The 19000-nt window shown below is 40.3% G+C and overlaps 1 protein-coding gene and 1 pseudogene across 5 annotated transcripts in view; one reads left to right on the top strand and one right to left on the bottom strand.

The window, feature by feature from the left end:
- Nucleotides 1-19000, top strand: part of LOC149251571 (uncharacterized) — a 286157-nt gene that overhangs the window by 52576 nt on the left and 214581 nt on the right. The window lies entirely within an intron of this gene.
- On the bottom strand, nt 311-990 carry LOC149251572 (agamous-like MADS-box protein AGL29; annotated as a pseudogene).

Below are 19000 nucleotides of genomic sequence, written 5' to 3'. Positions count from 1 at the left end.
TTATCCCTCCTATTTTAGATTACAAGGAAATGTGTGCTGACATCTGGGAGGAGAAGAAGATTAAATTAAGAGATTTGGAAGGCTGTTGAATCTGCTTGCTGACTCCTCCTTGCCACCTGCTGCTACCTGCATAAAAGTAGTATTGCATTGATGGATTAAACTGCATCAATTTGTAGCTTGCATCTGTAGCCTGTCCAAACAAGCTGCTGGGATTGCAAGGACAATATGCAAGTGCAAGAGTGTTGATCATCCATGGTGGGCATGGAGCTGCTACAATTTTATTAGCTGGGGCTTTAGCGATTCCCTCATCCTAGGGACCCAGTTGATAGTGCCCAGAAGTTGAATCAAAACATGGCGAGGTTTCCAGAGTTGGGTTCAACTGTTGAGATGCTATATCCCCTGGACCAACACATGTAAAATGAAAGTAAGAGGACTGTTGAGGAGACCTTTGTACTGCAGTCTCTGTTTCTTTGAGTGGCATTAATTTGGTCGAAGCATTATTTATTGCAACTTGATTCTCTTCTTTACTGATCTTAATAATTTTCTGCCTTAGTGCCTTGAGTTCTTCACTAAACATTATCAATTGCGAAAGATTGAGACCTTCAATATCCTTTTTCCACCAGAATTCCCCAGGCGTATATTGCTCATCCTTGACCTCTCTCCTTTTCAATTGCTCGAAAGTTTCTTTTCTGCTTCCAGTTCTCGCAATACTTGGTTGTATCGCCTTTCTGATTTTAGAACTCTCTGAACTTTTTCATTGTCTATATTCACAGGGATGTTTTGATACTTGTCCAGGACAAATTCAATGTCAGGAGAGTCGAAGGTGAAGGCCTTTCCTGCAGGAGAGTATACAATGATGGCGATCTCTGCACCGCATAGAATAGCAAGCTCACTGGCTTTCTTGAAGATGCCTATCCTTCATTTTGAAAAGCAGACCTGCCTTGAATTTGGGTTCTCAATTTTCTTAATTTCGATTTTATTTTTCCCCATTTTTGCCTCTTCTTGTTCTTTATTGTGTTTATATATTTCAATGTTGCGAAGAATCGCCACAAGATTGCCACCTGGACCCAAATGAGATACATCCTTGGAATTACCAATGGCCTCCTTCTGCAAATCATCAATAGCCAACACAATAGGAGTGGACATATTGACAATGGAATCATCCTCCAACCCGAGGAAATTGAAATGAAGTGCTTGAAGGAGCTCGGCCTGTCTCATTAAGCCGCTGAGAGGATTAGCCCATCCTTCGCTCAGAACGTGAACCCGCTCTAAATCAATCCTACTTATCTGAATCTGAGGCAAAGAAGCAGCCTCGTTCCTCTTTGGAGTCCTATCACTTTCTGGGACTACCAGATCCACCAGCCTTCCTTCATCTGGCTCAATCAGAGAAGACCTCACCCTGAAGCCCTTTCTCAATACAATTCCGGAAAATGAAGGAGCCGGGGAAGACGACATGGGGATTGGAAATAAATTGGTCTTAGAACTAAAAAGCACAGAATTCTTCGGCAAGGAGTTTAGGACGAGCTCATTCAACATAAACCCAGAAACAAATGCACAACCCTTAGTAGGTGCTGTTGTTCTTGATCTTTTGATTGCACCATATCTGGTCCTTTCGCACCATTAGCCGGCTTTGCAATTTGAAACCATTGAGGTAATGCCTGTTGCCCTTGATCTACTGATTTCGACTGTGGAGTGGCAGTAGGCAGCATATGGGTCTTCTTCTCATGATTGAGCTGCTCACAATTCCCGGGCTCATAAACCTGCACTGTCATGAAAACCAGAGACAGACCCAGCCCTGAGGCCACCTGCAGATTTCAGAGGGGGTCCATAATGGTAAGTAGTTTCGTGGCTGGGGGGTGCGAACTACTTCAACGCCTGCCATGTGTTCGCAAGTGGTTTTGGGCAAAACAAGATTTCAGACTCCCCCCAGCTGCTAAAGCTCAAATGACCCTGGGTGGTCCGAAATAAAATCAAACCATTTGATTTGCTTTTTGATGATCTCTGCTGTTTAAAAATGCCCGGTCATTACCCTTATGCTCTAACTTTGACTTGGGCAAATATAAAAATATTTTATAATATAATTTTAATTTTAAAATAAATATTTTCAAAAAAAATTTATAACTATAGTTTTATAAAAATAATATATTTTAAATAAAAAATAATATATAAAAGAAAATTAAATCTTTCAAAAGCATAATATATCTCTCAACATTTATAGCTTAATGAAAAATTGACAAGTTTTCACTGAAAATTAAAAACTGACAACTTTTCACCGAAAATTAAAAATTTTAGGTGTGCCAAAATATGTTACAACAGTGCCCATGTACAAACTCTGATAAGCGGAGAAAAAGAGAAAAACTCGTAGGGAAAAACTCCACCCGCAAAGGAGAATAAGATGCCAATGCTCAAATTATCATGGAGTTGAAATTGTAGATCCCCATAACGATCCACTAAATGGAAAGAACATAGGCTTGCTTCAATCAAGAAGTACGGAATGCTGAAGTACCAAAAGTTTGAAGATGAGAGCCATGAAACCTCAATGAGGTCAGTGGATTTCTGAAGTAGTACTGTTGCAGAGGCACAAGGGTGGCAAACACTGTCAACTTCTCCAAAACGTGCTTCAAAGAAAATAGGTGCTGATAAAGAACTAGAACATAGGCTTCAAACAGAAGCAACACCATCAACCAACAAACAAATAATGAGGCTTGTAAGTATAGCAAATATTGTACAACAACACTCCTAAAGTTTTCTGAACACTATCACCATCACACTGATCAAACACAAAAGATGACAATTGTCAACAAAGCAATGACAACAATATCTGTCACCATCTAACTGCGCCCCCTAAAACAAAATTGTGGAAGGAACAAGAATCAACAATCTTCATTGTCAGCAAGAAGCACAACTAAGGGAACATTGGCAATCAACAGCGAACAACTGATGCAACACAATGATATGAATACTTCAAGCATTGGTTCAAATTTCAGATGATGCCATGACCATTCATCGATCCATCCACAGTCGATCTTGATGGTTGGCACTGGTCCACAATTCATTCTTTCACGTCTCTTTTGTAATGATCTGAATGCAGGACTAATATTTGACCAAGAATGGTGTTGCTTGGGTAATACTAATTTCTTCTGATGAGGATGTGCAGATAGCTCAGTTTTTGTTTTTTTCAGACTCAAAATTGGGTGCCACAACATTTTCATCTGGTATGACATTAGCAGCGATGTCATCAATATGTTTATCACAATTAACAGGAGCATTTTCTTCAAGCAGTAGTAGGATTGTATCTAAGACTTGCTCTTTATGTCTGCACTACATGGTTAATAGGAGAAACAATTCCTTGTCCATTCTTCCCAAGTCATCCTCTGGTATACCCCATTTTGCTCAGTGATCAAGATCCAATAACAGTAGTATGCTTTTCAAAACTGGGTGTGACAAAAGCATGTGATGAGTCAACAACAAGCTTTTGGCATTCAACATCATGAAGTGTGGAAGAAAGAGAGCTTGGCACCTTAACATCGATTGTCTCCATCTCAAATTTCTGAAGACGACTAACTTCCAATTCAAGTCCTTGCTTAGAATTTTGCAGCTTTTGAATGACCTCATCCTTCTCAATTCGCTGTTGAGACAAGGCATAATAATCTTGTTTCAAAAAATGATATTGCTCCATCATTGTTTCTTTAAACAACCAATCTCCATAATGTGTTGATTATTTTGCTCTTCCAATTGCTTCTTCAAATTTTTTGTTCTTGAGTCACAAAAAGACTCAACTTCCTCCTGCAAGTCATCACGGAGGTCAATATTCTCTTGAAATTCTTCTGCAAGCATCTGGAAATATTTTCCAATGGTTGATTCCAAATGTTCAACCTTGTGGATTTTCTCCGCTAGTGATGTTTGCAACCTATCTTTAAGAATTGTATTCTCTGCTTGCAACAAAGCTAAAACTGACTGCAATTTGAGAACCTCTTTACGAAGTTCATCTGTTGCCTTCTTCTCACGAAGCTCTTGCAATCTTTTACCCATCTTGATAACACAGATTGGGAAATGTGTTTCCACTAGCCATGAAGCCTGAAGCTTCCAATTACCATGCAAAAAAAAGAAATTCACCTAAATTTGGATGACTAGCCAACAAGCAAGCCTTTCATAACAATCAATTCAACGGATATATGGAGATTAACCAAATCCTTAGAAGTTAATATTATTGGATTTAAAGAATGTGTGCCCTGTTGAAGTTTCTAAGTCTAACAGTTAGAAACTCTCCATGTACTTTCTGATTTATTCCTTCCTACTTGTTCTGATTAATTAATAGGTTATTTACCATGTAAATACTGAAAATAAACACAAGTACATGCTCAACACATTACAGATCATCAACTGAAGGAAACAGAAACAAGCACAGAAATGACACCGTTATTTTTGGACTAATGTTCCTGGAAAAACCCAATGCAGGAAAACCGGTGCAGCTATCTGAGGGTTTGATTTATTAAGTAGTTTCAGAATACAATCTGGGTGCCAAATCCGACTCACCCAACAGAGAAAAATCTCGGCAGTGGTACCTTTCCTTTGGAGAGAGATGCTCCGGTTGAAACCTCGGATAAACACTTCGGCAGCCCCTCAGCTCCAATCTGCCCCACGAAAAACCCCAGCGTCAGCCTCTAGAGATTGTGTCAGTCTCTTCTGCCCTTTGTGTCAACTTTGCTGGCAGTTCCGGCTTCTGCCCTCTGCGTTAGCTTTCCCGACAGTTCCGGCTTCTGCCCTCTGCGTCAGCTTTTTCGGTAGTTTCGACTTTTGCCCTCTGCGTCAGCTTTCCCGGCAATTCCGGCTTTTGCCCTCTGTGTCAGCTTTCCCGACAGTTCCAGTTGTTCTCGACAATTCCGACTTCTGACCTCTGCGTCAGCTTTCCCGACAGTTCTGGCAATTCCCGGCAGTTCCGACTTCTCCCCTCTACGTCAGCTTTCCCGGCTACTGCGCTGATCCTCCTGACACTATCTCTGCCTCTTTGCTTCTGTATTCATTGCCTTTCAGTTGCAACTCCAGATCACTCTCTCAACTTTCTCAGCGAACCCAGCCCCATAAAGTCGAAATCTTGATCTCTTGGTGTGTTCTCCAAATGACTCTCAAGCCTCCTCTTATACTTTTCTCGTTGACAAAACAATTGACCGAGATTAAGTTCCTAATCAACAACTAAGATTAGATCTGGCTTGATCCATGTCTTTTGGACCATTCTAAGACAGTTTTATATTAATTCACATTGATATTTTATTTTCCCTAAGTTTAGACTTAGTGACTCCATTAAAAATATTAATTATTTTAATATCTCCCAAACTGTTTAGAATCTGCCCAAACCCTTTCTGGGTATTGGAGATCTCATGTGTTTTAGCCTTTCCACCAATCTTCGTGGCTAGAGCACATCCGATGCTACCCCAAATCAACACTCCCTCTTAGTGAGGATTGTGCTCTAGTAATACTCCTCACTGAGCATCACCCTGATCATCTAGCATCGGTCCCTGTGTTGATGCTAGGTCTGCTGCCCAACATCCTCTGCACTGCTGCATCCTATACTGCTACCCATGGCCCTGCCAATGCCATTGCTGCATTTATACTGTAACTCCCTTTGCATCCGTGCTGCTGCCCATGGCCCTGCCACTGCCATTGCTGCATCTGCATTGCAACCCCTCTCATCATGCTGCCCATAGCACTACTACTGCTAACTGCTGCACTGCAACCTAGTTACTGAGAAGTAAGTAATTGATCTCCCAACTCTGACATCTCCGTCAGGCTAGAAACACTCCTGATGTTGAAGCTCCCTCTGTCACTGACAAGTGTTCCCTCTCCGACCTTTGCGCCGCTGCAACAAATCTTTGCATCTCGCACAGTTGCACACCTCTCTGTGCCATCCTGCACTGGTGCAACACTCCCGTGCCTCTCGCACTGTTGCAGCCTGCTAGCCTTGCGCTGTCCTGGGAATCCTGCACTGTAACTCCCTCTGTCGCTCCATCTGCATCCGTCTCTACTGACATCGCCAGTACTACTACTCTTCTTCGGGGCTCCCGTAGCAAGGTATAATCCAAGAGGTTGGGTACCTCGAGGATCCTGCCCCTCATCGCCTGTAGTCCTCCTGACTACAAATCGATGTCTCCACACTTCTTCTGAAGTGGCATATGAGCACTCATGGCACATCCATCGTTTGTCTCCACTTCCTTCTCTGCCCTTGTTGGTGCTGCCTTGGTCTCGGAGGCCTCTCCCTTACTCGTCTTCCTTGGACACTGGGTCGCATAATGACCCAACTCCCCACAGTGGAAGCATTTGACCTTGTAGAGGTCCTTCTTCTGTTTCTTCTGCTTTCCCTAAGATGGTAGGGCAACATCCTCCTCCTCCTTCTTGATTCTGATCCCCTTGCCGCTGCTTCCCACCGTGCTCAGCCTTCTGATCTCTTCTTGGCGAAGAGCAACTCACATTTCTTCCCAACCTGAAGGGTCGCCCTGTAGTGACCCATCATTAATATAGAGAGCTCGAGAATATTAGCATGCATACAATGCATGCATATGATAGCTACATATGCATGTATCGCATGCATTGCACTAGTAACTATATTCTAAATTACCTAAAATATTAAATATCCTGACACTCCTTCATATAGAAAAGTCACATTCACCCATCAGCACATATTACTTAATGCCTCATGATTAATGAGCGATTACCAATGATATTAAGTTTAAAAGTATAAAGTAAAAGGGTTATAAAGAAAATAAATGTAAAGAATTATGTAAATTCTTAAAAATCAGGTTATATAATTATCTATCTCAGAATTTTAATAAAGTATGTCAATGAATTATTAAAGGGATAAATTAAATCAAAATAAAGTTCCTATGTATGAACTTAGGACATTTTAATTAAACATATAAAAATTTTAATCAAAGTAAAATAACACATGTCAATATATCCTTAAAAGAAAGATACGACTCAGCATCAGGGAAAATTTTAAGAACCCCCCCTAAATTTATAAATATAATAAATGGGCGAATCTCCATGGTATATAGGAAAAATGGAAGGCGATTTTATCAATAATATAATATGTATATATAATTTTTTGGCGAATCTCTCACCAGGCATGGCGAATATTTTACTCTATTATAAAATCTTCTAAGATCTTGGCGAGTCTTTCACTAAATAATAAAACTTTGTAAAGTCCTAGTGAATCTTAGCATAGGCTACATGTTGGTTTAATTCCCCCATTTAAATAGGCTACATTCCAGGTGAATACCATGGGTCAATACCATGTGCCATTTTGGTGAATACCATGGGTCAATACCATGTGCCATTTTTATTTTTATTAATTCTAATATTAGGGTTAATAATGGTTTTTTGCATGGTATTAATAACAATCTAGTCCATGGTATTTGTCCCATAGTATTTTGGCCATAGGTTTCACCTAAATATAACCCATTTTTTGAGTGTTTGTAAATATAAGGTGACTTATGGAGTAAATAAAAAAAAATGTTTTATTTGTTTACCATACCTCTTGTTTATTTATATTTTTATTAATTTACCATACCTCTTTTACAAATATGGTATTTGGCCCATAGGATTCACTTAAATAAAACCTCTTTCTTGAGCCTTCATAAATAGAATGAGGGTTATGGACTAAATATAAAAAGAGGTTTTATTTATTTACGATACGTCTAGTTTATTTATATTTTTATTTATTTACCATATCTTTTGAGTAAGTATAAAAAGACGTTTTATTTATTTACCATACCTCCACTTTACTTTATTTTTATTTGTTTACACCCTTACATGTATATAAGGTGACTTATGGAGTAAATATAAAAAATGTTTTATTTATTTACCATACCTCTCATTTATTTATATTTTTATTAATTTACCATACCTCTTTTATAAATATGGTATTTGGCCCATAGGATTCACTTAAATAAAACCTATTCTTGAAAATGGGCGAATGGATTCACTTAAATAAAACCTATTCTTGAAAATGGGCGAATGGAAGGTTGTAAGTCCTAATTTCAAGGGCTAAATTTACCTTTTTTACCCTCTCCCTTAAAATAAGGTGGGCTATTTGAGGTGATTTGTAAAAATGTACTATGATACAATATATTCGCCCACTAAAAATTTAAAACCCCTTAATTTCGCCAAAGGGCGAACATTCGCCCCTAAAATTATCCTTGCTCAGCATGTTGAGGAGGTGTTGCTGAGAAAGGAAGTGGTGGGCTCATAGGTGGAGAGAGCAACCACCGCTAATAATCGGTACATAAGGAGAGGCCGAAGGGGAAGAAAAGAGGCTCGGTGTTCTTTGCCTGAGATGGTAATTGCTGTAAGTGGAAAAACTGATCCGGGTGCTGTTGGAGGAGGAAGGAGAGGAAATTTATACATACTGCCTATAATTCAGAACTATTGAGCCTTGATTGTTTTGAAGTTTCTGGGCACGGGGGAACGGTATGCATCGGTTGAGAAGCATACTGGATTGAGTATCAAGGTATACTTGGTTTGGCTGGGTGGTTTTGGTCATTCGGTAACGAGAGCGCTGGAGAAGTTCGGCAGCATCCTCATCGCAACATCTGTAGCAGACCAAGTAAGTACTTCATCAAATCGATTAATACAATTTCAAACTCTTTCGGTAATCTTTACAGTTTCACAGTTTCAGTAACCTTTACAGTTCAGTAATGGCTGTTTAATTTAGCACAGTCATTACACGCCTTGCCCAGTATGCTCTAGACAAACCCCTCCCAGTCTTCTGAGACCGTGTTTAGGGCTGTTCTCACCATCAATTCTGGATCCGTGTTGCGTCTATGGAAGTCAGTTGATCCCGGATCTCTTTCAATCGACTGAGGAATGGGTCGATTTGTTCTCCCTTCTGCATCTGGTATGATCGCAACTGATTTTCTAGTAGCATCTTCTTCTGCATGGAAGTATGCTGATACAACTTGGTTAGGGCCTCCCACATCTCCTGTGCCGTGTTCTTCTTGACAATATGTGGTACTATATGATCCTTGACCCCGCCAAGAATGATACTCTTAGCCCTCACCATTGCATCCTCGTACCTGTCGTTATCAACCGGGTCAACTGAGATAGCTATCGTCCTCAAGCCAAAGTGGTTGACATGATTCCTATCTAGTATTGATAAGATTCTGGCATTCCAGACTAAGAAGTTTGAGGCTCCGTCCAGTTTGTCTTGGCCTCTTACTTCGTGTAGTGCCATTTCACTGCTCCTCTACTTTCTTCCTGGAAGTTCTTAGTATGACTCCTTTGAGCCTTGATTTCCCTCCTGGAAACCCTTCTGCCAATGTTGAGATGCCCCTCTCCAATCGTCTGTGCAACTGTAACACTGATTTGGATTCCTTTGCTAGAAATCCACCTCGGCAGCAACTCCCTCTACCTTGGCCTTGCCCTGTTAGGTACTGTTCTGACTACAGTACCCCACTAGCTCCACTCTGCAACTTACCCACAGCCTCTTAAATCCCAGCAAACTGAAGGTTAGAGCTCCTAGGCTCTGCGCAATCCCGACACCGACAAATCAACCTCCTCAGCCAACTATGTTAGCCCTCCTGGCCTCTGCGTGGCTTTACGTGAGTCTGCCTTTGCCTTCGTCAGCCTCTGCGCTGCCTCTTCCTTGCTCAATCTTGATGATGTAGGCACTGTGTCACCCCTTCCTTGTTGCTACTCTGATTGGAACAACTTTTGTCACTTGGGACAACTGTTTTCTGCTATTGCTGCTCTGTTCGGCTGATGTCCTCAGTTCTCCTGTGATCTGCAACCATGCTTTGATACCATGTTGAGGTTTCTAAGTCTAACAGTTAGAAACCCTCCATGTGTTTTCTGATTTATTCTTTCCTACTTGTTCTGTCCACGTGTTTGGACCATTCTAACACAATTTTATATTAATTCACATTAATAATTTTTTTTCCCTAAGTTTAGACTTGGGGACTGCATTAAAAATATTAATTATTTTCATATCTCCCAAACTGTTTAGAATTTGCGCAAACCCTTTCCGGGTATTGGAGATCTCATGTGCTTTAGCCTCTCTACCAATTTTCGTGGTTAGAGCACATCCGATGCTACCCCAAATCAACATGCCCAATATTTAGACATTTTCAATCTCTGCACAAATAGAAATGTATATCTGAAGTTTTTGGAGGTTCAATGGCATCTATTCACACACAAACAAGTTAGCTCTTGTAGGCCCATTCTTTGTTAGTCGACTCCCAGATTTCTAAGTGTTCTTCTGGCAGTTTAATGTTGTGAAAATTTGGAAATCTGGAATTGGATTGCAACAGCTGGTATTATTTCTCCAAATTGTTAATTAATTTAACAATTTATCTGCTACGACAAATATCGAAATAAACACACTACAATCTTCAGAAACAAAATACTGCAGAAAAAATAATGCGCTAGAAACTGAGAAATGCTAGCACACACACATAACATATGAGACAATTATTTTTGGACAAATGTCCTCGGAACCCAACTTGGGAAAACCGGTGCAACAGTGAGGATTTTTATTATTATGTAGCAAGGAAAATCTGAGTACAATCTGGATGCCTGAAATTGGCAATCCACAACAAGAAATTTCGAGAAAAATTATTAAAGGGAATTTACCCTTCCTCCACCAGCAATTCCGACACAACCTACCTTCAAAAACTCGACCCTTTGACCCTCTATGTCAGCATCTGCGTTGCTCTGTGCAGTCTGCTTGACGTCAAGCCTCCAAACAGTCTCTAATGAGGTCGTTCTGCCTCTAGTTGCTGAGGGAATTGTCTCTCCGACCTTCTGGAACCTCTGCCTGGCCATTGGAACTAAGAACGATTTTCTCTATAGCTAATTGAACTGCCCTCTCTAAAGCTACTGCACAGTGCTATGCGCTGCCTCATTGGGATAACTTGGCCCTCTCGCTGCTGCCTCTTCGGACTTGGAAAACTTCCTCCAGATCACTGTCCTTGCCCCTCACTCATTGTTTCGATCTCTGGCTCTCTCTGGTAACTGATTACTGCTACTCAAGAAATCGATTTGCTAAGAAATCGAATTGCTCAAGTGTATTATCCATCACCACATCGACCTCCTACTATAATCTTGTGTTGGAGCACTAACGAACAAGATTAAAACATAATCGATGGCTATGATCATCTTTGGATCGATTTGTGTGAATTTCTAGATGATTCTTGCCTTGACTTAATTAATAGTAATTAATTAACCATATTCCCTAAGTTTAGATTTGGGAAATATTTAAAAATTGGTTAATAATTTAATTAAGTCATTTCTAGGCAGAATTTCTAGAAACGATTTTTGGATTTTGGAGATCTCATGTATTCTAGCCTCCACAAAATTTCGTGGCTAGAACACATCTGATGCTACAAAAACTAACACTCCCTCTTAGCGAGGAATGCGTTCTAGTGCTACTGCACCCCCTGTAGCAACACCTTGTCTCTGCATCATCTCCTGTCACGCTGCTAATGTCTGGCCATACTGCCCACCCACTACTGCGCAACTCTGATATACGCTGCACCTGTGTTGTTGCTGACCCTGCCAAATTGTTGCCAACACTGCATTTGCACTGCAACTCCCTCTGATTTGTTGCTACTGCAACATCTGCAGCTAAAAAGCATCCAAAACACTGAATCAACTGTGATCAGTATAATGCATCTATCACCCGAGTCTCTAATTGCTGCTAGTGTCTGCATTGTCACTGAAGAATTTGCGCTGCTATTGACTCTGCGCTATGTCAACTGCATTGCCGTCAACTCTGCACTGTGCTCTCCGGCATCTGACTGCTACTAGTCTCTGCACCTGTCACTCTGGGATCTGACTGCATCAACTGTCACTGATCCATCTTGATACTCAATATTGTGGGCCCTCGTAGCAAGGTATTGATCCATGAGGTGGACCCCTCAAGGATCCTGCCCATCTGTAGCGCTCTGGGGTTACAGCACCAAGTCACCCCAACTCACTTCTGGAGGTATATCAACAAACATGGTGAAGTCTTCCTCAAGCCTGGAGGATGGCCCATCGATCTCTAAAGTTGCCTGCTAATCCTGCTTCTCTTCCTTGTCCTTCTTCCTGAGAGGACACTGGGTACTGTAGTGACCAAGCTCATCACATCTGAAGCACTTGACCTTTGACAGATCCTTCTTCTTCTTCCTCTGCTCCCCCTGTCCCTGATTGGGACCTTTAGACGCAAGGGCCACATTCTCCTCCTCTTTCACCTGCTTCGATTCGTTGCTGCTGCCATTGATGGATCTCTTCAATAGAGCTCGTCTCAAATCTTCTTGCTGCAAATGAACCCACATCCTGTCCCACCTTGGCAAGGTATTTCTACCCAAGATACTTTGGACGAATACCTGCCACTCCTTTGAGACATTGTTGAGTTCCAATCGCACTAGCTCCGTGGGTTCAGGCGTTGCGGCAATAATTAACAACTGGTCTTAGACCTCCTAAGCCCTGGTGAGGAAGGGGTCTATGCCTTCCCCTTTCTGCATCCTGATGCATCTCAGCGTCTCCTCTAAGTACATCTTCCGCTGCTCGGAAGTACCTTGGTATAGTGTGGAGAGAGTCTCCCACATCTCTTTGGTCGTTCCCTTGGCCACTCTATATGTAAGACAATATGATCTCGGACTCTGTCTAAGTTCAACCACTTCGCCTGTGCCATTTCCTTTCTGTAGTCTTTCAGCTGATTAGCATTCGTGAGAATTGCTACCACCGCATCAATATAGGCTTTCAGGCCATATTCATCTAGAAGGAAGGACATCCTTACCTTCCAAATGATGTAGTTGGAAGCTCCATCCAACCAGTCTTGATCACGAAGCCCAACAATTGTCATCTCAACGATCTGTCGAAAACTTCCTCTTTCCTTCTGCTCAGTTGTTGCTCTGCTATTCGCACTCCATTTTGGAGTGAGAAGATATACTCACAACGACTGTTGATCTGCAAGGAAAAATCGAACTTCTTGAGACTAGAAGTTCCCCGAGGAAAATTTTCCCTCTGTGTGTGCTCTTCTCTCTTCCACCTGACACTGGTTTTGCTCTAGCGAACTGCTACAAAAACCATTGCGTCCAGTTAGATATCTGCTCAACGAAAAATCTGAGATGCTCCTTCTGCCTCTGGAATCACTCAATCTAGAAAGATCGAATTTTTTTCTGCCCCACTTAGAAAAAATCGAACCTTCACAAGTAACTCTCTCCCTGGTAGAATGACTACACTGCCCTTGGAGTTGCCCACAATGAACAACAAAATTCCTTCTCTTTTCTCCTTTGAGCTCTCCAACTGATCAACTGTGCTTTGATACCATGTGAAAATTCCGAAAACGGAATTCGATCGCAGCAATTGGTGTTTTCTCCTAATTGTTAATTAATTTAACAATTTATCTGCTATGACAAATATCAAAATAGACACACTGCAACCTTCACAAATCAAATACTGCGGAAAAATAATGCTCTGGAAATTGAGAAATGTTAGCACACACACATAAAATATGAGACAATTATTTTTGGACAAATGTCCTTGGAAAAACCCAATTTGGGAAAATTGATGCAACAATGAGGGTTTTTTTATTATTATTATGCAGCAGTGAAAATTTGAGTACAATCTAGATGCCTGAAATTGGCAATCCACAGCAAGAAATTATGGGCAAAATTATTGAAGGGAATTTATCTTTCCTCCAACAACAATCCCGACACAACTTGCCTTCAGAAACTCGACCCTCTGACCCTTTGCGCAGTTTGCTTGACGTCAAGCCTTCAACCAGTCTCCGATGAAGTCTTTCTACCTCCAGTTGTTGAGGAAATCGTTTCTCCAGCCTCCTCGAACCTCTACCCGACCTTTGGAACTGAGAATAATTTTCTCTCCAGCTATTCAAACTGCCCTCTCTAAAGCTACTGCGCAGTGATTTGTGCTGCCTCACTAGGATAACTCGGCCCTCTTGCTGCTGCCTCTCGAGATCTGGAAAACTTCCTCTGGATCAGTGTCCCTGCCCCTCACTCACTGCTTCAATCTTTGGCTCTCTCCGACAATTGATTGATGCTACTTAGGAAATCGATTTGCCAAGAAATCGAATTGCTCAAGTGTATTCTCCATCACCACATCGACCTCCTCTTATAATCCTTTGTTGGAGCACCAATGACCAAGATTAAAACATAAATCGTTGGCTATGATCATCTCTGGATCGATCCGTGTGAGTTCTAGATGATTCTCGCCTTGACTTAATTAATACTGATTAATTAACCATATTCCCTAATTTTAGACTTCGGAAATATTTAAAAACTAGTTAATAATCTAATTAAGTCATTTCTAGGCGAAATTTCCAGAAATGATTTCTGAGTTTTGGAGATCTCATGTATTCTACCCACTCCACAAAATTTTGTGGCTAGAATACATCCGATGCTACAAAAACTAACAAATTCTTTGAATTCAAATTGCGGCAATGCAATTGAAATTTTGATCTGCATTACTGGATAAATTTCCCATACCTTCTGATCCCCCTAGAATTACTGATCTTTGTCCAACATCGTGATAAGGACGATAGTTCAAATCCGCGGAGAACGATTGTGCAGAACAGTATATCTTCAAATGGATTTATGCACCAACGACAATAAGTACTCTAAATCAGAATTGTTCATTTTCTCATAGATCAGTGACTAGCAAATCTAACAGACCAATCTCATTCTCCAAGGCTTTTCTGCTTCGCACGGGTACTCTTTTAAGAGGAAACGAGAAAAAATGTAAGTATCTAGGCACTTGGAAAATCGAGGAGAGCCAAAGAAGGGTTGCCTATGCCGCCTGCTTTCAATTAGAAATTGATCTAATTCAAATTGCGTAGCCGACATCTGATGGTTGCTCGTCCAGATTCTTGCTGATATTAATGTGGCTGAGATTGGTCCGTGCTAGGATTCCTTCCTTGTTGCTGGGCAGCGTCACGTTTTGTTGGCTGCCATACTTAAAATGGAATCAATATTCTGGACAAGCTTGTTGAACGTCTGAATCGTGGAGGCTGGACTGCTGAGGAGGATACAATTTCTGACGACAGATCACTACTGCTCCTCGCGGCTAAACTGATCTGAGAGAAAGAAATTGTGCTCAGTGAGTAGGGTTTACAAGAAGATTTGTTGAATGATATATGCACTCATCCAAAGAAGAGAATCAGGGCCATCAAAATTGTTGGTCACTGGTGTAGATCTAATAATAGTACCCGCAAGATCCACAACTAGCTTCATTGACCTTAATATCTAGGACTGACAATATCACCATCCAAGCCAATGATCCTATCCTGTACCATGAAAGATATTCAATGGAAAAAATTAAAAAAAATCAGTGCCAAAATGAACCCATTCAAGATCAAAAAAATAAGAAACTAAAAAAAATTAGTAGGGCAAGAATCGCCTATTCTGATACCATGAAAGAGTATTTTATTACTCACATTGTTGTGTAAAAGTACATAGAAGAGCTCCATTATATAGCAATGGAGGAGGCCCAGTGCCGATTAAGGATAACTATGACAACTGGACAAATGCAAGTCCCTATGTGAGCTTACAACTCATTATACTTAGCTCATAGGGAAATGAGGCGTTGGAAAAGCCAACTGTAACATTCCAGTGCTATTTAAAATTGAGGGGACTCTTGCAGGGAAAAATGTCATTATTTCTATGTCACCAGCCGAAGGTAAGAATTATATAAACCTTAAAATTGCAAACCAATTAGTGATACTTGAGTCAAATATAATTGAAAAATCAGACTGTCTTAACAAAAACAATATGTCACAACTGATTTACAATTAAACATCAGGGATTATACATTTACATCGCTATTCTCCATTCAAACCCTATGGAATGATCAAGGTGACATTATTTTGGGTTCACCCTGAATGGAAACTCTAGGGTCTTTCATCCTAAATACGAAAAATAAGTTTTTGACATTTTTATACAAAAGGAAAAAAATAACACTACATTGAAGCCAAATTCAGTAACACTAGAAGACATACAAGATATTTCAAAAGTAATTTTTCGAGAAGGTAAAAAAGTACTACAAAATATGCAAAGAGAAGTTGACAAGATCACTGCTGACAAAAAGGAAGAAGTTTCTTGGCTTAAAGACCATAGTGAAAAATTACTAATGCAAATTAAGAAGCTTAAAAAGGACAAGAAATCGTTGGAAAACAAGGTACAACAACTTATTTAGAAGGAAGCGTAGAAATCTTCAATTGTAGAAATTCAAGTTGAAGAAAATTGAATGAACACTGATTCGGTAAATATCACAACTCAAGAAGTAGACAAGCTGGTTGAAGAAAAAACGCACACTCAGATGTTGTAGTTTAGAGAATGAAAATTCCAAATGAAGATTTTGTAACCAACTCAACAACAATAATGCCTGAAGTAAATCAGGGAGTTGACACAAATAAGACAAGGGGAAATCAGAGCACAAGAACTCCTTATCTACACCCAAATCATAAAAGCAGACATCTTAGGCAATCTACAAATCTATATCACTCAAACCAAAGACAAGTGACTTATGTTCCAAAGAAAGTTGATGTCTCCACAATTCAATCTTATGATAAAAAGTCATCTAAAATATCCAGTGATAGTAAGATCTCACAGAAGATTGATTTTGGATGGTCATATCCCTTTTCAATTCGACAATTCTGTTTATTACTCAGAGGATCTTATCATCATGTATCAATGAAGATGACAACTTGAAGAACTGCGAAAGATATAAATAAATCACAAGACAAAGAAATAGATGACACACCTTGTCAACAATAAGCTTTGAGGACAAAGCTTTTTGAAGAGGAAGGCAATGTTATGAATATAATTTATATAAAAATTATAAAATTAATGGAAACAATAATAATCGCAATTAATGATTAATTAACTAGTAATTAGTTAATGAAGCAGCATGCTCTAAAGGACATGAGCATTCAATGAAAGGGCACCTGCCTAGGTATATAAGCGGGCCCTCATTTGTAACAATCAACATCTCATATCTTTTGTACAATTCTTATATAATATATTATTGTCCTATATTGGATATTTACATATGCCAGATGTTTTGAATATTCTACTGCGTATATGAATTTTGTTCGTAACATTTGTGATTTAGAGTGCTAAGACATTGCTTGGGTGGCTAACTTCAAAGGGAATTGCCTGCTGTCCCTGTGTTTCTTTACAAATATTACAGTCTGCAGTCAGAGAACAATAAAATAACTAAGGAACCCCTCTAACTAAAGGTTTAAATGCAAAAATTATCACATGGTTGATTAGTATATTTCTTGTACACTCATTTAAACTATTTGCATGTCATCTATTTTCACTTTTGACTATCCTATTTTGTTGTTGTAGAGTTATTTTTACTGCAATTTTTACACAATAAACTAGTAGGGCAGCAAACAAATTAACTTCTCCACTTCATCTAAAACCCCACAGAAGGCACTGATCATTTTGAAATTGGGTGAAATTATCTCATGGAGTCCTCCCATAGCCTTTTAATAGAGATTTTGGCTCAAAGCAGTGTTGTGGGGGGAGCGCCCCTCCCGCCCGATCCCGCTCCCAATCTGCCGCTCCCTGCCAATTTTGGGAGTGGCTTAGGGAGCGTCGCTCTCGTCACTTCAGGAGCGAATTTTGTAACCTGGGAGCAGTTAGGGAGCGAATGCTCCCAACCGCTCCTGGAGCGACGCGAACGGCGGGCAGGGGCGAATTCGGCGGAAAAAAAAAATTTGTCGGTAAAAAAATTGATTTTTTTTTTATAAATTGGGGGAGGGGGGGGCAAAAGGGCTTCATTGTGACTTTGAGAGTTGAGTGAGAGGCTCATTTGAGAGAGGGAGATTGAGAGTGTGAGAGTGAGGACTAAGGAGCAAGGAGAGAGTGAGACTGAGAGAGAGCAAGGTGCCAAGGAGAGAGCAAGGAGCAAGGAGAGAGTGAGGAAAGAGCAAGGAGCAAGGAGCAAGGGGAGATTGGATGCATTTGAGGTAGGTTCGCCGCTCTACAATGTTGAATAGAATGTTTAGCATTTTTTTTTTAATGTTTATTAAATTATTCCTAATTTCTAAATAAATAAATAAATTTTTCTCTATTTCGGTTTCCCATTCCCATTTCGCCTCCATTTTATTAAATTTTGCAGATTCAAAACTACAAATTTCAAACATCATGGTTATATTTCTTGGTATTTTCTTCTTCTTGGTTCCTTTTCTGGTTATTATGGTGTTGGAGAGTAGAAAAAGGAGGGTTGAAAATGAAGAAGGGGATGAAGAAGGGGGACAAAGTGGATTTGATGAAAACCTCAGTGAGGAGGAGCTGGAGGAGAGTGAACATGATTTAGCTCAAAAAACTAAACAAGTCCAAACCCCATTATGGAAATATGTCAACAGACCTGAAGCAAGGAAAGGGGGTGGAACCACTAAATTTCATTGCCCCCATTGCAACAATAATTACACGGGTTCATACACCCGTGCTAGAAAACACCTCTGTGGGAAAATGCCAGGGGATGGAGATAAACAAATAGGAATCAAAATTTGTACAGGTGTGTCAGCAACAGATAGAGCCAAATACATTAGGGAAGAGGAGGAAGCCCAATACAAATCTAAAAAATCAAAGGGTTTCTTTGAACCAAGCTCACAGACACAATCACATGCACAAAGAAATCCTTCAGCATCCTCCCAAGGCAGTGGATATGGAGGCACAGGGTCACCAGGTTTAAGGCGTAGAACCATATCAGATTTCCTTGATGAAGGGTGTAGGAATGATGTGGATTCAAAAGTTTACAGGTTTCTTTATGCATGTGGGATACCATTCAATGTTCTTCGCTCACCTTATTGGCACGAAATGGTTTCTGCGATAAATGATGCCCCTAAAGGATACAAGAGCCCTGGGTATGACAAGGCAAGAACCGTTGGACTTGATCACAAAAAAGCAAAAATATCACATTCTTTAAATAGAATGACAAGTTCTTGGACTGACCATGGGGTGTCCATTTTATTTGATGGATGGACAAATGTAAA

The sequence above is a fragment of the Pinus tabuliformis genome, chromosome 7, assembly GCF_031772625.1.
Source record: "Pinus tabuliformis cultivar Carrire ecotype Pingquan chromosome 7, CPIR1, whole genome shotgun sequence".
In the NCBI taxonomy this organism is placed as follows: Eukaryota; Viridiplantae; Streptophyta; class Pinopsida; order Pinales; family Pinaceae; genus Pinus; species Pinus tabuliformis.
The sequence above is the reverse complement of the archived record's forward strand: the minus strand, read 5'-3'. Positions and strand labels throughout refer to the sequence as shown.